Raw genomic sequence first — 18,749 nt, forward strand, 5'->3', positions numbered from 1 at the left:
ACCCCGCTGACCAATATGGTAGCTACTAGCCACATGAGAGTATAGAGCATTTGAAATGTGGCTAGAGTGACTAAGCAATTTAATGTTTAATTTTAGTTCATTTAAACTTAAAAACGGGTTCAATTCCGTTACTGGGAAATTTTTAAGTGTGTTTGGAACAACGTGGGTAAGTACATGTGTTCTTTCAACTCCATTGTAAATTGTCTGAAATCTAAATATAAATCAAGCATTTCCAAGGAAAATTTGACATCTGGAATTGAGATACATAAATGTAAAAGTATACACCAGATTTCAGAGATTGGCATGCAAAAAGAATGTAAAATATATCATTAATGATTTTTATATTGGTGACATTGCAATATTTTTGATATATTGGGTTCAGTAACTGTTCAAATTAATTTCACTTTTTTTTAACTTTTAAAATTTTCCAGGAGCCACATAAAAAGATTACATATGTGGCCCACACTATATTTTTAGTAGGCAGTGCTGCTTAAGCATTGGGGGAACATTGGAGAATTTTATGTAGGGCAGAGACATGGTCAGATTTGCATTTAGAGGGAACATTCTGGTAAGAAAGGGGAGGATAGCGTGGAGGGATTTAAGAGTAGAGAAGGGTGCACTTGGTTAGGAAATTATTGCAGTAAAAGCTTCAGGATTGGGGTAATCAGATATTATGGAAGGTCAATTTAGAGCAGGTGTCAGAATCACCTGGGGGGCTTGTTAAACCACAGATTGTGGGTCCCACTCCCAAAGAGGCTGAACTAGGGTGGTGTCCAAGTATTTTTGTGTCTAATAGTTTCAGCTGCTGATGCTGGTGATCTGGAGACCTTACTCCGAGAACCTCTCCCCTATAGGACTTGGCCACCATTAGGATATATGAAGAGAGGGAGAGAGAAAAGTCTATGAAGACTTGCAGATTCCTGTTATGGTGGTCTGGGTGGACAGGGACTAGAAGAGGAGAAGCTGCCTTGGGACAAATGCGATGGGTTTTGTCTGGAATCTCTTGAGTTTGAGATATCTCATGGGTAGCTGGATATATATATAGGTCTGAAACTCAGGAAAGAGATTGAGCTATAATTAAAGATTTGAAGTCACCAGAGTTGAGTTGGCAGGTGAGGCCCTAAGCATGAGTGAGATTGCCCAGAGAGACAGAGAGGCATGAGAAGACAAGAGACCCAAGGGTAGATTCCTATAGTTGAAGCTATGTTTTGATCACAATCATCAGTGTTCAAGAAAAACAAGATAGGCAGGAATATGCACTTGTCATTTTTTTTTTGCATTCCACTTTTACAGAATTTATTTTACACCTATTATACCAAACAGCATTTTAAACACTGACATATAAACTCCCTAATAAGATAAAGCAAAGACAAAAGCATTTATCTTATTAGAAACAAGATACACCATCACTTAAAGTCTTCAAACATTATTGCACTTTAACTTTCATAATTTGACAATGCATTCATGGAACAATGTGCAGACAACTCAATTTAACAGACAAAGAACACTTTTAAGCAGACATGACTGTCCTAAATTGTTTATTAGGTAAGATTTTTTACAAACATTACTTATATTAGCGGTAACGGTGGAGCTGGAGAGTATTGTGTCTTCTCCATGCCGCGCGGCGAGAACCACCAATAGTGTGGTGGAACTTGTGACCTTTTCCAAGGCCACTGCTCTTGCGGCCTGCAGATGTCAGCCCTCTCATCTCCCTGTGCTTGTGGACTGGTTTGGTGATCCACTGGGTGTCAGGATTTCTTCTGATAGCTTTATGGAATGGATCAATGAGGATGACCTCAAAGAATTTGTACGTGGAATCTTCACCAACCCATTAAGAATTCAAGACTCCCAGAGCCCCACAGTGGCGCCCAGCTCTCTCCTCTGCAACAGACTGAAGGCTTCGGGCAAACTTTAGCTGGTTAACACCCTGATGGACAGGCTTGCCATAGGTAGCACCCTTAGGAACTGGGCGTTTGCGGCTACCACAATGCACACGAATCCGATATATGACATAACCTTGCTTGGCCTTGTACCCCAGCCTGCATGCTTTATCGGGCCGGGTTGGGCGGGGAGCCCTGTGGAGCGCAGAGAGCTGGCGGTACTGCCAGCAGCGCACCCTGAGAAGAAAGTGCATTACATCGGACTGCTGCTTCCTCCATAGCTCCTGGATGTACTTGTAAGCGCCCATCTTGGCCTACCTTTGAGCTGATGGCTGCCCGCCGGACGGAAAAAAAAAAAAAAAGCTGCACTTGTCATTTTTAACTGTATGTTCCTGTGTTCGATCACAGTGACCCAGGCTTAAGGAACAGATTCATAGGGCTTTAAAGTCTAACCAAAGGTTAGCAATGCTCCACCACTGACATGACAGAAGTTAAGGAAAGTCTTTTATTTATGAATTTGATCATTAATAACATAGTCTTGGCTGACAGCAGAACCTTCCTAAGCTTTAGCTTTGTTGTTTGTTTGTCTATAAAACTGGGATACTGATACCTCTCTCACAGAGTGTCTTGGGGAAGGGAATAATGCGTGTTAAGCACAGCACCCAGCTGACACACAGGAGCATCTCAGGAAGGATAATTATCATCATTGCTGGGAGACCACCTTCCAGGTGAGGCAACTTCGCTAACTAATCCTTCATGGATAGAAACTCATTTCACGTGGAATCTCACCCAATGCAGAGAGAGCCGTTTCGAGTCAACAACAGCAATGAGCATTTCAGGATTGTAATTACTGCAGTTTTAAAGTTCAGAGGGATGGAAAACCAGTTCTTTAGAGCAAATGTGTGTTGTCCATTGTCACACTGTGTTTTTACAACAAATGAAATGAAATGGAAAGTAGCCTTCCTCTGCACCAGGCGAGCTGGACATATTATCCCATTTAATCTATCAACATAATATCTTTAAATAAGTCTCCAGTGAATGGCTCCACGTGTCTCCTAGCAGGAGGAAGAGGAACTGGGGCCCTGTGGTCCCAGCACACTGCCGAAGCAATCAAAAGCTGGGTCCCTGCAGGTGGCTCGTTGTCATTATTCAGAGCAGCAGATGGGTGTCTACAGTCTGACCTGTCTGACAGGCGGGCCACACCTGTGTAGACAAGTGCAGCCTTTCTTTTGGTCATTTAAGCCATTTTCCCCATCTCCCTCTCCTGTTCTCATTTTCTCTGGGAGCCCTAGCACTTCCTTTGATTCGCCTGCTGTGTCTCCTCACACAAAACCCTTCGTCTGAGACAGAAAGCCGTCCTCATGTTACCTTTAATCTGAATATCGATTTCAGCATCTTAAACCAGAGAGCCTTATCTAGTCCAGCTGCTTTGATTGAGATATGGTCTGGAAAGAAGTAAAATAGAGTTTGTGGTGCTTGCCTGACATCTCTCTGAGCCCTCTTGTACTTTTCTTTCCAGAGAATTCTCACCTCTCCCAGGTCCTGGTGTGCTAATGAAATAGATATTCTGTTTTGTTTCCATTGGGCACAGAGTGAAGTCAAATACATTTCCTAAAGATTTGTTTTCCAGCTTGGATGAACAGAATCAAAGCCACAAACCACCAGTGAGGGCCCGAGATGTCTAAATGGATGCGGAAGCCATTTAAAATGCTAGAAAAAAAAAACAAAAATAAAATCAGAGGCTGGTGGGATTCTCTGTAGTTATTTTACTGAGTAGGAGGAGATTGCTTTTTATACACATATAAAAGTACATCATTAGCCAGTTACATTACAGTGAGGTATTTACCAATCACCAATGCTACTCCTGTTTTTTTTTTAAATAAAGCATATCTGTACATCCCCTCGTCTGACCAACTCCTTCCTCCTTCCCTCCCTCCTAACCCCTGCCACCAAGAACTTCCACTAAGTGATCAGCAAACGCATCGCTTCGAACACATCTTCGAGTATTTCCAACACCCACTTGCCTTAGTTGAAACCCAAGGTGACTGTGTGCCCCCTTCCTCTCTCATAGCTCAGGATCCAATGGAAGGATAATGGTCCTCCTTGTTTACCATTGCTACTTCCAGACGATTATTCCCCTGCCCTCTTATGAAAACGAGTTAAACCCAATACACACAACAGCACAACAAACCCAGCTCCTTTGAAGCTCATGCTATCCCACATTACTCCCTACTCCCCTGCCTTAGTTGTCATTTGCTCTCCTTCACTGAAGACTTTAGGACCTGATTCACGGTCATTGTCTCCTGTGATCAATGCCATCGAGCGTAATAACTTGTATCTGCAGGGAGGCTGCTCACCCAACGCCTTACACATCAACTCAGTGAACTTCTCAACTGTACCTCAACTCACATGCCCATGATCCTGCCCCAGACATTGTCAAATACCTGCACCCCTTCCAAAACTCATGGTTTTGCAAATCCAATTTCTAGGCCTCTGACCTATGAGTCCAATGACTTACTTTTTTCTTTTGTTGATTGGCCCTCTCTTGACATCACTTACCTCTTTATGGCTTCTATTTCATGATTTATCAGTGTCATCACCTTTCTCTCTTCATCACATCCGTCTCACAGACTGAACGGTTTCCTACCCCAGCGCCCCCAAGAATGGCCATGGGAAACCACAATGTGGAGCAAACTGCTGTCACTCTAAATGAATAACTCGCTTCGAAAGGGTGCACTGTGATGCCTCGGATTCCTAATGTCTCTCTCTCTATCTGGTGAGCTTGGTCTGCCCCTTCTCTCCCCAGATTTCCTATTCTTGTCTTTCCACTTTGGTGGTTAAAGTAAAAGCCGTCACATGGAAGGGCTGCTGCCAGTTCGATACATGTGCTTGTGACAGCCTCAGTGTTTGCTTCTGCTCTTGGTTCAACGGAGCAAGTGTGCCCCTCCTCTGCAAGGCCGGCCTCTTCATGTGCACCTGGTCCTCTCTCTCTCGAAGGCAATAGCCCTACTATTGCACATCATTAATTGCCCCTTCTTAATTTGATCCATCCCGTCTACACACAAACATCGTGCAAAAGCTTTCATCTTAAAAACTTTACAAACTAGCAAAACTACTCTGATGATCCCACACCCCTGTGGAACTCCACCCTATTCTCTTGATTCCTCACGCTTCCTTCAGACAAACTATCTCCACTTCTCTTCACATTTGCTCGCGCTTTACCCTTGTGCCCATTCTGATCCGGTATCTCCCCTTACTACTCCAAAACGGCTCCTCTCAAAGTTCCTAAGGACTTCTGTCTTCATCCCACTCTGATTGCTCCTGAGGGGTGCAGCGCAGTCCAGCCTTCCTGACCCCCAGAGTTGACTGGGATCGAAGGAGAATTCTTCTTGGCTTTCTCTTTCCCTGGTTTTCCCTGTTAAATTTCTGCCTGCCCTGCCATTTTGCTTGTATCATGCAGATGGATACCAGTCTCCTTTTGCTTTCCACAAAGATGGCCATTATTTTCAACAATGTTCATCGTCACAGAGTCTTCCATACTTTATTCCAAATAAAGTCAGTCCCCTAAGGCAGAGCTGTGGAGCTTTTCCTCCGAAGGGTGTGCTTTTCCCACTAGGCAGAACCCCTCCACTACTGCACTGGAGCTGGTTCAGAGACCCTCTCTCTTTCCCCAGGATGACATCCTGTTCTATGAGGGGGTACCAGGGGAAGGGGAATCCTTTGTCTTCTCAGCTTGCCCTTCCCAGCATGGAATTTCTGCCCTGCAAGGAAGCTAGAGTGTAGGCAAACAGGGCCCCAGTACCACTGACTTACCATGACTGGAGCAGAGCTTCTGCCCTACCAGGGGCTAGATAAAGAAAAGGAGACCCAGTCCTCTTGGCATGCCTATCTAGAATAGAACTTCCACAAAATGGGGCTGGGAACTGAGAAACATCAGCATCCTGCCCCTTCAGAAGTCAAACCACAGCCCCAGACTAGGGTCTAAGGGACATTGGAGCCCTGTGGCTGCACATGACCCAGGTAGAGCTTCCATAACATGGGGCTAGTGGGGAGGACAATGGAGCAGAACAAGGCTCAGATGCCACAGACTTGCGCTGTTCTTAATTGAGATTTTATAGATTTTCCTGAAAGAAGGTTTTCTTTTGCTGTATACCCTTGGGACGCTTTCCAGAGACTTTAAGGGATGGCTGTTTAAAATCATTTTCTCAAATTTTTATTTTGCTGGGTAGAAAGTCTCCCAAGTTTATTACTCCATTATTCCAGAAGTCCCATCTTTTAATTCATCTTTGTATACCCACCACAGTGTCTCTGGTCATGTTAGCATCGGGGCTAAGAGCACAAACTCCTTTTAAAAAAAAATTACTCACCTGCTTAAAAAAAAAAAAATCTCACTTTCGCTAATGCAATTGGAAATAAGACTTTGAGATATTTCGATGTATTTCCAGTTCTCATTGAATGCAGCATTTCAGAAGTTCAGATATTTCTTAAGATTCTTGAAAATACTGGTGCTGTCAAGTCCAAGTTCCCCATACAGGAATTTAATGTGGGCTGTAACCTTTTTGTGAGAATCCTAATCAACTGATGGCCTCTAGGCTGAATATCTAAAGTAATTTGGGGGGCCTGATAGCCTAACCAACTCTCTAATCTGCCTGGATTCAAGTCACTGTTCTGCCACTTGTTAGCTATGTTACTTAGAACAGGTTGTAAAACTCACAGTGGCTCCCTAAGAGGATTGTGGTGGGATGCATGGATTAATGCATGGGAAATAGTTGGCTCAGAGTTAGGCACCCACGGGAGGACAGCTGTCTGTTCATCTTGGTAACCTCTGCATGGTGACAGATTGCCACAAGGGGTCATCAAGAGCCAGGTGTAATGATGAAGCACTCAAGGGATCTTTGGTTAGGTCATCCCCATGGTTATATTTGTAGGCCAACCAGAACTAGGTATCTTTCCAGACAACAGAAGATAGAAGTTGGAGGCACTTCCTAAACATCACCATACTATTTTCCACCGAAGACAGGAATTCAAGACCCTTCCTAAACATCACTAGGTCATTCCCCCAACTTGAAGCTTTATTGTACAGACGCAGGAAGTCTGCTGTCAGGAGAAAAGTCTCATTTGATTTACAAGGTACTATTCCTGTGTGCAAGGTAGTGTTCTAGGAGATGGGAGAATGCAGAGGTTCCCTTCAGGAACAATCATAGATATGAAGTGGCTATTTACTTAGTGTGTGCCATGCATCAAGGATCCTAACAGCATAAGGCATCATCCCATTCCTTTCATTCTGATTGAAGAGGGCCCCAGAGGCTCAGCCAAGGGTTTGACCTTTGCTCAGAGGATGACAAAAAGTCAATCGATATTCTGGAGCAAGGAGGAGGGAACTTAATGAAGAAGATATTTAGCATGATTTATTCAGAGTGGAGTGCAGGAAAGAATAGTGAAAGAAAAAGGCAGAGATGCCCTCTGGCAAGATTGCAATAGACCAGTGCAAAGCCAAACTTGATGAAAGCAAAAGCTCTTAATAAAACTAAATTTCAGGAGAAAACCCCAGTAGTTAAAATAAAAATGAAGCCGAACCATGAAACAGTGACTGAAGCGGGTGGAAACAGGAGTCTTCACCGACTAGACCTCTCTCTCACCTTCTTACAGTTCCCCAAATGGCAAATTGGATATAGGTTTTCCAAAATCAAATGAGACGCTGGAAGAGCCTTGGGTGTATCTCTATGGAACACAACTTGAAAACAACCGCAACTGTCCAAACAGTAAAGCGGACGGATGAAGACACAGGAGAAAGGATGACTTGAGGATGGAGGGAGATGGGAAAGATAACCCAGGACCCGACACCACGCCGCCCCCGCTGCGTGCCCTTCCTCCATCCCGGCCGCACCCTCCGCCCTCTGTCCGCCGCCTCCTTGCTTCACTTCTGCTTTCCTTCACATTCTGTCCAGTGCCTTACACTAGCGTACGTCCAGGGTCTGAGCCCCACTTTGCGCATGAATCTTGGTTCTCATCCTTGGTTATAATTCACATTTGCCTCTCCCTTCCCGGAGACAACCTAGCCTGAGCCAGACGTATCAATGGGAGCCCTGGCCTGGACGCAGGAGGCCACCATTCTTGCCGGCTGCTGTGGAAATTAGGAAGAAGAATGAAGGGGACCTAGCAACAGAGCATGTATGAAGGCAGAACTGATAAAGGAAGGGAAGAAAGGGAAAAGGGTCATTAATAAGCTAATACTTATGAAGTGGTATCTGTGTACCAGGCACATTGCTAAGATGTTCTATACACGTTATCTTAGTAATATGCCCATACTCGTATATAATATACATAGTTGTATCTTCATATATCATATATATTTATACTTATATAAATCTAAGGGCAGTGGGTGGGAATAGGTAAACTGCCACAAAGCACACTCTTGTTGATGAAGATGCAGCCATTTTTCCTGAATAAATACTCTTTGGATTGTTGCAAGACTTTGGTTACTTTCCAGAGTTCGGAAAATGTTGATTCTGATCATTTTTGCCAGTGTTCTCATTGCTTTTGTGGAAGGGTGGATTTTCAGAAGCCTTTGCTCTGTTGTATGCAAACCGGAGCCCCCGGGGCAATGCTTCCCAGGCCCCTGCATCCCACTGCTCACTCGCCCTTGGTTTGTAGTCCTCAGAACCCTGAGTCTTTTTCTTGAACTGCTGGCTACTCTTTCCTGTATCTGATTGTTTTCAAGTAGGTGTAAGGCTTTTCATTTTCACTAATTAAATTTAATTTTCTTGATTTTTGTTGTTGTTCCAAGATGCCAAATAATTTGGAATCCTGGCATCAGTAAGTATGCTTTTGTTTGTTTCATTGGAGTCATAGACAACATTACTGGCCCAAGTCGGAGCACAGACCTGCCTTCTGGGGCTCTGCAGGCTCTCCCCTCCGGGGGACATTTAGTCCATTAACTAGTTTGGGCACTTCTACTTCCAAACTGCGTCTGTAGCTTCCAAAATCTACCAGTAAGACACCTTTTTCTAAAAAGGAAAGTTGGTGGGGCACCTGGGTGGCTCAGTTGTTAAGCATCTCCCTTCGGCTCAGGTCATGATCCCAGGGTCCTAGGATCGAGTCCCGCATCGGGCTCCCTGCTCCGCGGGAAGCCTGCTTCTCCCTCTCCCACTCCCCCTGCCTGTGTTCCCTCTCTCGCTGTCTCTGTCAAATAAATAAAGTCTTTAAAAAAATAAAAAGGAAAGTTGGTTAATTTTACATGATTTATTCACAGCGAATTTTCCCAACTCCTATTATTCACTATTTCTTTACTGTTCACACATCATTTGCTTCTAAAGAATGTTATACTTACTGAAGTACCAAGGATCCATCATTGCCCCTTTTGGAAAAGCGAGGCAACATTTGATCTATCAGATTTCTGGCCCCTTTCCATCCACTCCACACATTTCTCAAAGGACAATAGCAATTGTGTAAGAATTAATCGGCAGCCTTCACTGTCTTGTCCCTGGTGACTGTGGGGCCAGGAAGAGCACAGCTTGAGGGGAGCCAGCTTAGGGGCGGGGGCTCTTCCCCTATGGGCAGCCCAGGCAGCTAATGGATAACTCTAGGCATGATGTGGGAAATCGTCAACACCAGAGTTCCAAACTGCACTCCGAGGGCGGTGATGTGGTTCGGGGCTGGCTTTTTTGGTGATCCATGACAGTGCCACGTCAATAATCAGTGAACTAGGGAGAAGAACCCGGCGTTCCCCACTCCCTGGGAGAGGGGCTGGTGGGAGCAATAGGGGCTCATAAGGCCCAACTGAGCTGACTGAAACTCTGGGCTAGAGCCTCAGACATAGTGTCCAGGGCAGGAGGCCCCTACTGTGAATTGGGCCAACTGTGTGGGCACACAGAGGACAACGGCCCTAGTAGTCCTCACTGCTGACATGTTTGCTGCCTGTCCCCACAAGTGCCTCATTATGGAGTGGGGCACATTCCCGATTCCAGCCGTGAAGGGCTGGAGAAGGCCGGAGCCACCAAGGAATGCGACTTTTGAGAGTTTGCACGGGACAGTGGAAATAAAGGCCCAGATAGGCTAAATAAATGGCGGTCCAACCACTTGGCAAATTCCTTATTACTGTGAGTTTCAAGTTTCTCACTTATGCAATTAAGCCCTCAGCGCACTAGAGCCCCCGTAAGCGGTACTTGGGAATTTTCATTATGCAGGTAGGTTTCTTTCTGGGAGCAGTTCCTCATCCCTACTGCCAGATGGCGCCTGGGAGCAGGGCCGCCGTTTCCAAAGGCTTTTCTTTCCACCCTTTGGGCGCTAGGTAGTTCGTGATCTTCCTCGCTGTCAGTGCTCAGGCTGGCATTTAAAATCCGGTGCTGAACACAGACTTTGTGCTTTTGATCCATCTGCTCCATAAAGAGCTGTGAAACTCAGAAATACCTACTTCTAGCCAGACACCCATTGCTCCAATAGGATTTGTCAGTTGATAAGCCTTTGTGATGTAACCAGGCAATGGGGACACTCAGAAGAAGTCAAACATTTCATTAGGAATCCGATTTTTTTTTTCTTTGCATGCTTATCTCTGTTATAAGTTAGAGATTCTGGAAAGAGTGCAGAGACTCGAAGTTCAGGCCTCGTAGATTTGAATCTCAATATGCTGAGCAACTTTGAGCAAATGATTTGATCTTTCTGAATCCTACTTTCTTTACCTGTTAATAGTTGTGATAAGAGTAGCTGCGTCTTAGGGTTGTCATGAGAATAAATGAGATAATATGTGTAGGACACGGCATGAAATCAGGTACAGAGCTAGTGCTCACTAAGTATAAGCAATTATATGTCAAGAGCATGAGCTTTGAAGTCAGTTAGATAAGGATTTGACTCCTGGCTCTTTGATTCAAAAGTTGCATGGTCTTGAATAAGTTATGCAAACTCTGAGCTCCTTGAGAGTTGCCTTGAAAGTTGCAAGATTATTATGGGGCGCCTGGATGGCTCAGTCCTTAAGCGTCTGCCTTTGGCTCAGGTCATGATCCCAGGGTCCTGGGATCGAGCCCCACATCGGGCTCCCTGCTCTGCGGGAAGCTTGTGTTCCCTCTCTCGCTGTGTCTCTCTGTCAAGTAAATAAAATCTTAAAAAAAAAAAGTTGCAAGATTATTATGAAAATTACAGAGCTATATAGACAACGCCTTTTACTTTTTTTGTAAAGATTTTATTTATTTATTTGAGAGATAGAGAGCACGAGAGGGAAGAGGGTCAGAGGGAGAAGCAGGCTCCCCGCCGAGCAGGGAGCCCGATGCGGGACTCGATCCCAGGACTCCAGGATCATGACCTGAGCTGAAGGCAGTCGCTTAACCGACTGAGCCACCCAGGCGCCCACACCTTTTACTTTTTATTTGCATCATGACCCATTTCAGACAGGATTTGAGTTTCCCCACACAAAGCAAAAAGTAATCCAATGACTTTTTTTAAGCAGAAAATAAAATGAGGGGGGCGCCTGGGTGGCTCAGTCGTTAAGCGTCTGCCTTCGGCTCAGGTCATGATCCCAGGGTCCTGGGATCGAGCCCCACATCGGGCTCCCTGCTCAGCAGGAAGCCTGCTTCTCCCTCTCCCACTCCCCCTGCTTGTGTTCCCTCTCTCGCTGTGTCTCTCTGTCAAATAAATAAATAAAATCTTTAAAAAAAAAAAGAAAAGAAAAGAAAATGAGGGTGAAGAAAAAGCAAGGATAGGAAACATGAGGGAAAACAAGAGATAAGGTTAGCCACCCCGATCACATCGTAGGAGTATCCATGTATCCTCGCTAGTGATGAATGGGTCACAAATGTGGCTCTGGGCTTCTTAGCATCCAAGGCAATAAAGAAAGGAAATATGGTTAGTTAAATGATTCAGAGTGCCAAGATAAATGCAGAGGAGTTCTGAAGAAGAATCTCAGCTATTCCTAGTTCTGAGACTGAAGAGGCTGTAAGTAGCACATGGTGGATACACAATAGATATATAAATGTTAGCTGTCCTTATCCTCAAGCACAGAGGAAAAAGTGAGTCTTGGGATAAAAGCAACATGGAAGAGGTAACTTCTGAGCTGAATAGGACTGAACACAAATTTGCCAGGTGTGGGAGGGGGGTGGGCAGGGAGGGCTGGAGAAGGGAGGGAGTCCCCCGTAAGGGGAGAGTGTGACAGTGGCAGGATCACCCCCACCCATCACTGTAGCTCGAAAGGCAGGGACTCACATGATGGCACATCGGGTGGAGGGGAAGCTCCCATCAGACTGACAGGCACAGGGACTTGTGGTTTGAAAAGCCGGGAAGGAGAGAGGAGGCTTGGTAGCTCAAGCACAGCTGTTTTGGCTTAGAGTCTCTCCCAACTGGACATCTGGTGTTTAATGACAGTCCTCAGAGGGAAGTGAGTTCTCTTTTTTTGAGTGTGTTTTGTTTGGTTCTGTTTTCCTGTGGACCCAGCCTTATGGCTCTTGAAGGAAGAAAACAGCCAGGATGGTTACAGGGAATGTTACTTCTTTTGCCGGGTCTTCTCAGCCACTACGAACAGGGCTGGAGGCTTCTGTGACTTTCTGAGTCAGAAAGGGTTTGGGGGCTGTAAAGACCCACAGATTTGTACGGAAATTGTATTCCCATTCCTCCTCTTCTCCCACCACACTCTCAGCTCCTTCTTCCTTCTTCATGTCTTCCAGCACATTCTCTGACTCTGTCTCTCTGTCTCTCACTAAGCGGGAGGGGGTGGGATAAACCTGCAGAAATCTGTGTTTCCTTCTGTGTTAGCCACCCAGAGGAGCCTCCAAAGCCCTGCATCCCCTTGGGGCTTTGTCCCAAATAAATCTATATGCAAAGACAGAGCTTCGCTGCTTCGAGGTGTTTGTACCCAGGAGGTTGAAAATGAGCTAATGAGTGCTTACAATTAAGTTTGGATCCCTGAACACACAGCTGGTATTACTGCCCTGTTCTTGGTGACAACTGAGTTGTCACTAACTTTCAGGACTTAAATACCCTTTAGACTCTTCCTGGCCCGCCCAGAGGAGGCATAGCGTGATCCCTGCAGCCCAGCTTTGTATCTCTGCAATCATCTGTTTTCTAAGAATTCTCCCCAGGGCCAGTTCTTGGTGTGCTTCTGATTATTATCTTTGCACCCTCTGTGTGACGACTGTGACAGAGTCTCCATGTTAGCTGGCTCTGCCCAGCCACGGCGGAAGGGACACAGACTGGGAAAGTCAGACATCCGGGTTCCAGGTATGGATTTTTCTGGGGTCCATGGCTGCCATTATTTTCTCAAAAGGATCTGTGACTCACGAAGGCTAAGAATCCCTGGGCTTGCTGATTTATAAATTCTTAGAACCCAACGAAGAGCAATTCTTCGGCTCTGTGCTTCTGGGAAATGTCATATATTGGGTAACTCAGCAAGTGTCTGCTGACTGCGCACTGCATACCAGCTCCTTTGACATGGTGTAAGGGTGTGAAAGGAGATAAGACCGCTTCCAAGGGGACCCCTATCCCATGGGGAGACCCACCCACAAACAAAGAATCATGGTAAGAGGTCTCAAAGGTAATGATGGAGAGGCACACAGGACTTGAGAAACACAGAGCATCCGGAAGTGACCGCACCTTTTCCTCCTTACCTCCAAAGAGCACGTGAACTGCTGAGAAGAGTTTGGGGGTTGGGGGAACTTCCCTTCAGGTTTCCAAAGTGGAGGGCATGCTCCCACCCAGTCCTTCTGCAGGCTCCAGGCTCCTGCTGACCCTCTCTCTCCCGACGGTCTCCACATAGATTCTCTGTCCTTGTGCTGCCAACAAGGTCACTGAGCTCGAGTAGAAATGGGCCTCCTCCTCCTTGAGTGTAACCCTTCCTATGCATGCCTCAGAAGCCCCATTCCCTGCAGGAACCCCAAGACCTTGCTAGCCCCTCTTTTTCTGCCCTCCCTGGCCTCTCTTGGCCCCTTTCATGTCCAGCACTCCAGGACACCAAACCCTGAGTACACTGACAAGGGTGCTATCCCACCAGCATGTTATTCTTGTTCCCGTGTAGACCTCAGCAGCTCCCAGCGACCTTATGGCTCTGTAGGAAGCACTATTAAATGTTAAATCCATTTAAAAAAGAGAAGCAGAGAGGCACCTGGGTGGCTCAGTCAGTTAAGCGTCTGCCTTTGGCTCAGGTCATGATTCCAGGGTCCTGGGATCAAGCCCCGAGTCTGGCTCCCTGCTCAACAGGGAGTCTGCTTCTCCCTCTGCACGCCCCCCCCCCCCCCCCCCCCCGGCTCATGCTCTCTCTGTGTCTTTCTCTCTCAAATAAATAAAATCTAAAGGAAGAAAAGAAGGAAGGCAAGAAGGCAAGCAAGCAAGCAAGAATATTTATGTTGGCACACAGTGGGTCAGAGGGACAGACGCTGCTGTAAGCCCGGTTCTAGTCCCAGTTCCCTTACTCACCATCTGGATGCAAGCTTTTCCATAGAGTTGCTACCCATACTCCGGGCTACCATCACCTCTGCCCTCAACTATTCCACTTAACTCATATATAGGTCCAATAATTCACTCCCCATATGGCAGCCAGAGGATCTTTTCAAATGTAAATCAGAACATACCACTCCCCTGCTGCAGCTTTCCAAATATTTTCACAGCTCTCAGAATAAAATCCAAACTCCTCGCCAGGTCCTGTAACACCTTCCATGATCTGGCATCTGCCTACCTCTCTAGCCCTGTCCAGGGCCCTTCTCACTCACTAAGCTCACTGATCTTCTGTCTGTCTCCACATCATAGTCAGTTCTGCCTCAGGACCTTTGCCTGTGCCATTTTTGTTAACTGAACTTCTCTTCCCCCCAGGAAAAGCCTAGGTATGGCATTTTCCCCCTTTGATTCAGATCTCAGCTGAAAAGTCACTTTTTTTGTGAGAGGTCCAGGACCTCATCTAAAGTTTCCCCACCCTGCCCCCAGCATGGCCTTTTCATTCTGCCTTTACTCTCTTCATGGTGTTTACTATAATCTGAAATTATCTTGTTTATTTGTTTATTGTTTGTTTCCCCTGACCCACTAAGGAGCCTTGTCTATCTATTTCACTGGGTATTCCTAGCATCTAGAATATGGTATGGCCCATAATATTCAAATATTTGTTGAATAATTGAATGGGTAATGATGGTAAAGCCATTTAATATATTTGAGCCCCAAATCCCTGGCTACATATCTGATCTTTTATGATCTTTAGAAAACTCTCTTTGGTAGATATTATTATAGCCACTTTATAGTTGAGGAAATAGAAAGTCAGATGGGCTAAATCATTTGCCTAAAATCGTAACTGTGTCCTAAAAGTTTATCCCCTTTGAGATACCAATAAAAATTTGGGGAAGAAAAATTCTCTCTATTCTTCCAAACTTTAAGCTCCATTCCAAACTTTAAGCTCCACCAAAAAGTTATCCATCCATTGTGGAATGGAATGATATGCTACTATCTGGTCCACTCAAAAGCAAGGTCTGTGGCCGAGATAGCCCAGCGGGGTGACAGACTCCATTCTTACACATAATTCTTCTGTATTTGATTCATTCTGAGCACATCTACTACATTCAGTCATTCATTTATTTAAACATTGATTCATCACATATGTATGGTTAACAGCCAGCACTAGATAGGTATATGGTAGCTCTAGGAAGGAACCCCTAATTCATGCTAAGTGCACATCTTTGGTCTCCCCTAGAAATAGATGGTCCCCAATAGGGTCTGTTGGCTAAATTGTAATTCTTTTGACTAAATAAGATGAAGCTTATAAAATGCTTATTAGCCAGAGTTCTGGCATAGAGTAGGCACTTGGAATGTTAGTAATGATGATGAGAGTAGAACCTGGACCTCCTTTCTCAGCCAGGCTGCCTAGAAGGAGAGAAAGATATTAAATATTCCTTTGGCATGTTTTCCCCTTCCAGATCCATCCCATTAGAAAATCCAGTGCACGTGACTTCCATTTCTTTTTCCTAAATCCACAGCCTGTATAAGCAACTGAAAGTAATAAGCATAACTTAAATGCTATGTCTTTCCTAATTAAAATCCACCCAGAAGGGGATGCCAGAGTTATTTTAGTCCATGTGGCAGAGGAAGTTCCATTATATTAATCCAGGCTTCTTCACAGAGTCCAAGGGGAGACGTGTCCGTGTGTGCGTACTTGTAGCATAAGTTTGGGGGTGCTACCGAGAATGCATAGTTGGCCCTGAACAGGTTGTGATATGAATTTTCAGAGGAAGCTGTTGATGGAGCCACTGGGACTTGCTTCCTGAGGCTCTTGAGGCTGGTGAGTAAGTCTGGAGTCTGTCTTGGCCCTTGGTGATGGTTCTGAAGAAACACCCTGGAATGGCTTCTCCATGAGGAGATGCTGTCCCAGCTCTCCCTGTGGAGGCTCCACATGCTTGGCGGCTCTCCTTGGAAACACTGGTTGCCAGAGCAGCTGTGTCAGCCCGGCTTCCCCAGAAAAGACAGGAAAGCAAACAGGGAGCCCTCGGCTAACCCAAGGGCCTCTTTTCAGGGGGCAACTCCCAAGAGCAAACCACGCCAGAAACCAAGTCCAGAGAGAAAGGCAATGGCAATGGCAATGGAAAAAGAAGGCGGAAGGGAAACGGAGGCAGAGAAACTAGGAAGGGCAAGGTTTTGCTTTTCAAGGGCAGGAGGTTGTCTCTGTGTGGGAGGAGAGTTGGCTGCAGTATGAAGACAGTTTGGGGCATGCTTTTCATTTTCAGAGGATTCTTCTTTCCCGTCACCTGGCCCGGAGCCTTTGCTGTAACTGCTCATGGTTTTGAAATACATCTCAGTGTCCGTTCTCGTATTGATAAACCTGTTTTCTTCCTAGCAGCCCTTTGGCCGCAGTGCCACTGGAGGGGGGGAGTCGGTTATAGGCCTGAGATGGGGGTGTTTCTGCTCCCCAAATCAAGGTCGAGCCCTGGGGTTTGGAGGGTAGGAGGGGTGAAAAATGTTTAGCATGAATTTAGAAGCACTGCAATGGGAAAATATGATAACTTACCCCTGGGAAATGTAAATGTCTTAGATAGCCCCTGATCGGCCCAGAATGCACCCAGCATGGCACCGGGGCTGAGGAAGGTGTCCAGGTAAGGGGGCCAGAGGTCCGACTTGCAGAGACGTTCAGGCTCCAGCTCGGTGCCCGCAGCACACCTGGGAGTTCCCGGGCCTCCAGGAGACGCAGAGGCTGAAAGAAATGAAGGACCTAAGTAGATCTGGAGGGTAGATAAGATGGCTGCAGGGAGTGGGGACCAAACACAAAGCTCCAAAGGACAAGGTGGGACTGTTTCCCAGGCAGATGCCCAGTAACAGTTCAGAGCAGCCCACAGGTCAGTGGCGACTTGTGGCCAACTCGGGGAACTGAGACTACCCCCCATTACCGTAGGCTCCTAAGTTCCGCCCCGACCCAGACACAATCTGGAGAAAGAGAAGGTGGAGGGGTATCTCGAGGGAAACTGCCCTGGACGTTTATATCTTGAATTGATTGAATTATTAACCCAAAGAGATCAAGTTGAATGGAAAGGAGGTTTTAAATGGGAAAAGAAGAAATTACACTTAATTGGCCAATTAAGTTTTCTGGGGACTCAAATAAAGATGAAATCAATTATAGATCCTTTTAAGAGCAGCATTTTTCCCCCCACCACTGAATTGCAGTGTAAAAATTTTGACCTCTTTATAATCATGACCTCACACAACCGCAAATAGATTTAGAGCATACAAGTTATTTTCACGTACATTATCTTTTTGGAACCTCACATCAAAACAAAATAGATGTTCTTATTCCAACTTTACAGATGCAGAAAACAGAGGCTCAGCGATGCTAGGAGCCTTGTCCAAGTTCAACAACATAGAGGAGGGCTTCTTCCACGCCCATTTCAACTACAAGCTGCAGATTCTCAGTCTGAATAGTGGTTTGCAACCGGGGTCATCTCTGGAGACAATTTTGGTGGTCACGCCTTGGGGTGGGGGGTTGGGGGGGGAGTGCTACCAACATCTGGAGGGGAGAGGCCAGGGGTGATGTGGCACATCCTACGACGTACAGGGTGGCCCTCACAGGAAAGAAATTTCTGGCCTAAAATATCAGTAGTGTGGAGGTGGAGAAACCCTCTCATACAGGGGATTCCAAGGGAGGATATTGTATCTCTCCTTTCACATCATAAAAATGGACAAGGACCCAGAGCCAAGGCGATTACAGTTTAATAGGGAAGACACAACTAATAAACCTTAAATGGCCAGAAACATAGCCTCATAGGAGCTTCACTTCCAAGATGCTGTGAGGGATGGGTGAGGCAAGTCTTGTTGGAGGATCGAGAGGAAATTGTGTTCACCACGGGGGGAGGGGTGCAGGGAGAGGGGGCGGGGGGGCAGAGGAGGGGTGGGGGAGCACCCAGGGATGTACTCAGAATGGATCACTTTTAGCCTCCTTTCCTCTGTACAACACAATTACTTTAAAACCAATAATAATGGCAGAAAACTGCAAAATTTTTCTCTCCTTGAATATCATACACATAATCATGTCAGTAACAACAAAAAGAATATATGGCAAAAGGAGAATAGTACCAGATTAATACGTTTAAAAATTATATTGAGGTATTTTCTTGTAAAGGATAAAAGCATACACCTGCATGTTTTGTCTGTTGCAATTAATGAAGAATAATATTACAAAGTCTGTTTGTCCCTTAACTTCTGTAAATTTGTCAGTGATTTTGTCAAGATTAGTCTTTGCAAATTCACGTTCAGTAGGTAGATTTGTCAGGGCTATTTTCTTCACTCCCGGTTGATTTTTTTTTTTTTTTTTTTTTGCCAATTTTAATTCTGAAACTTTCTTTCACACAAAGTAACAGTTTTACAAACAGGAATTTTACTATCTTCATCAGGGCAAGTTTGGCAGAGATACATGAAATATCTCACTTC

At 45.5% G+C, this 18,749-nt stretch overlaps 1 protein-coding gene and 1 pseudogene across 2 annotated transcripts in view; one reads left to right on the forward strand and one right to left on the reverse strand.

Annotated features, from left to right (window-relative positions):
* MMD (monocyte to macrophage differentiation associated) overlaps window positions 1-18,749 on the forward strand; it is a 72,730-nt gene that overhangs the window by 42,776 nt on the left and 11,205 nt on the right. The gene's annotated exons all lie outside the window — the stretch shown is intronic.
* On the reverse strand, window positions 1,522-2,211 carry LOC112814007 (large ribosomal subunit protein eL15-like; annotated as a pseudogene).

The sequence above is a fragment of the Callorhinus ursinus genome, unplaced genomic scaffold (assembly GCF_003265705.2).
Source record: "Callorhinus ursinus isolate GAN/ISIS: 27379988/994484 unplaced genomic scaffold, GSC_fseal_2.0 scaffold52, whole genome shotgun sequence".
NCBI lineage: Eukaryota > Metazoa > Chordata > Mammalia > Carnivora > Otariidae > Callorhinus > Callorhinus ursinus.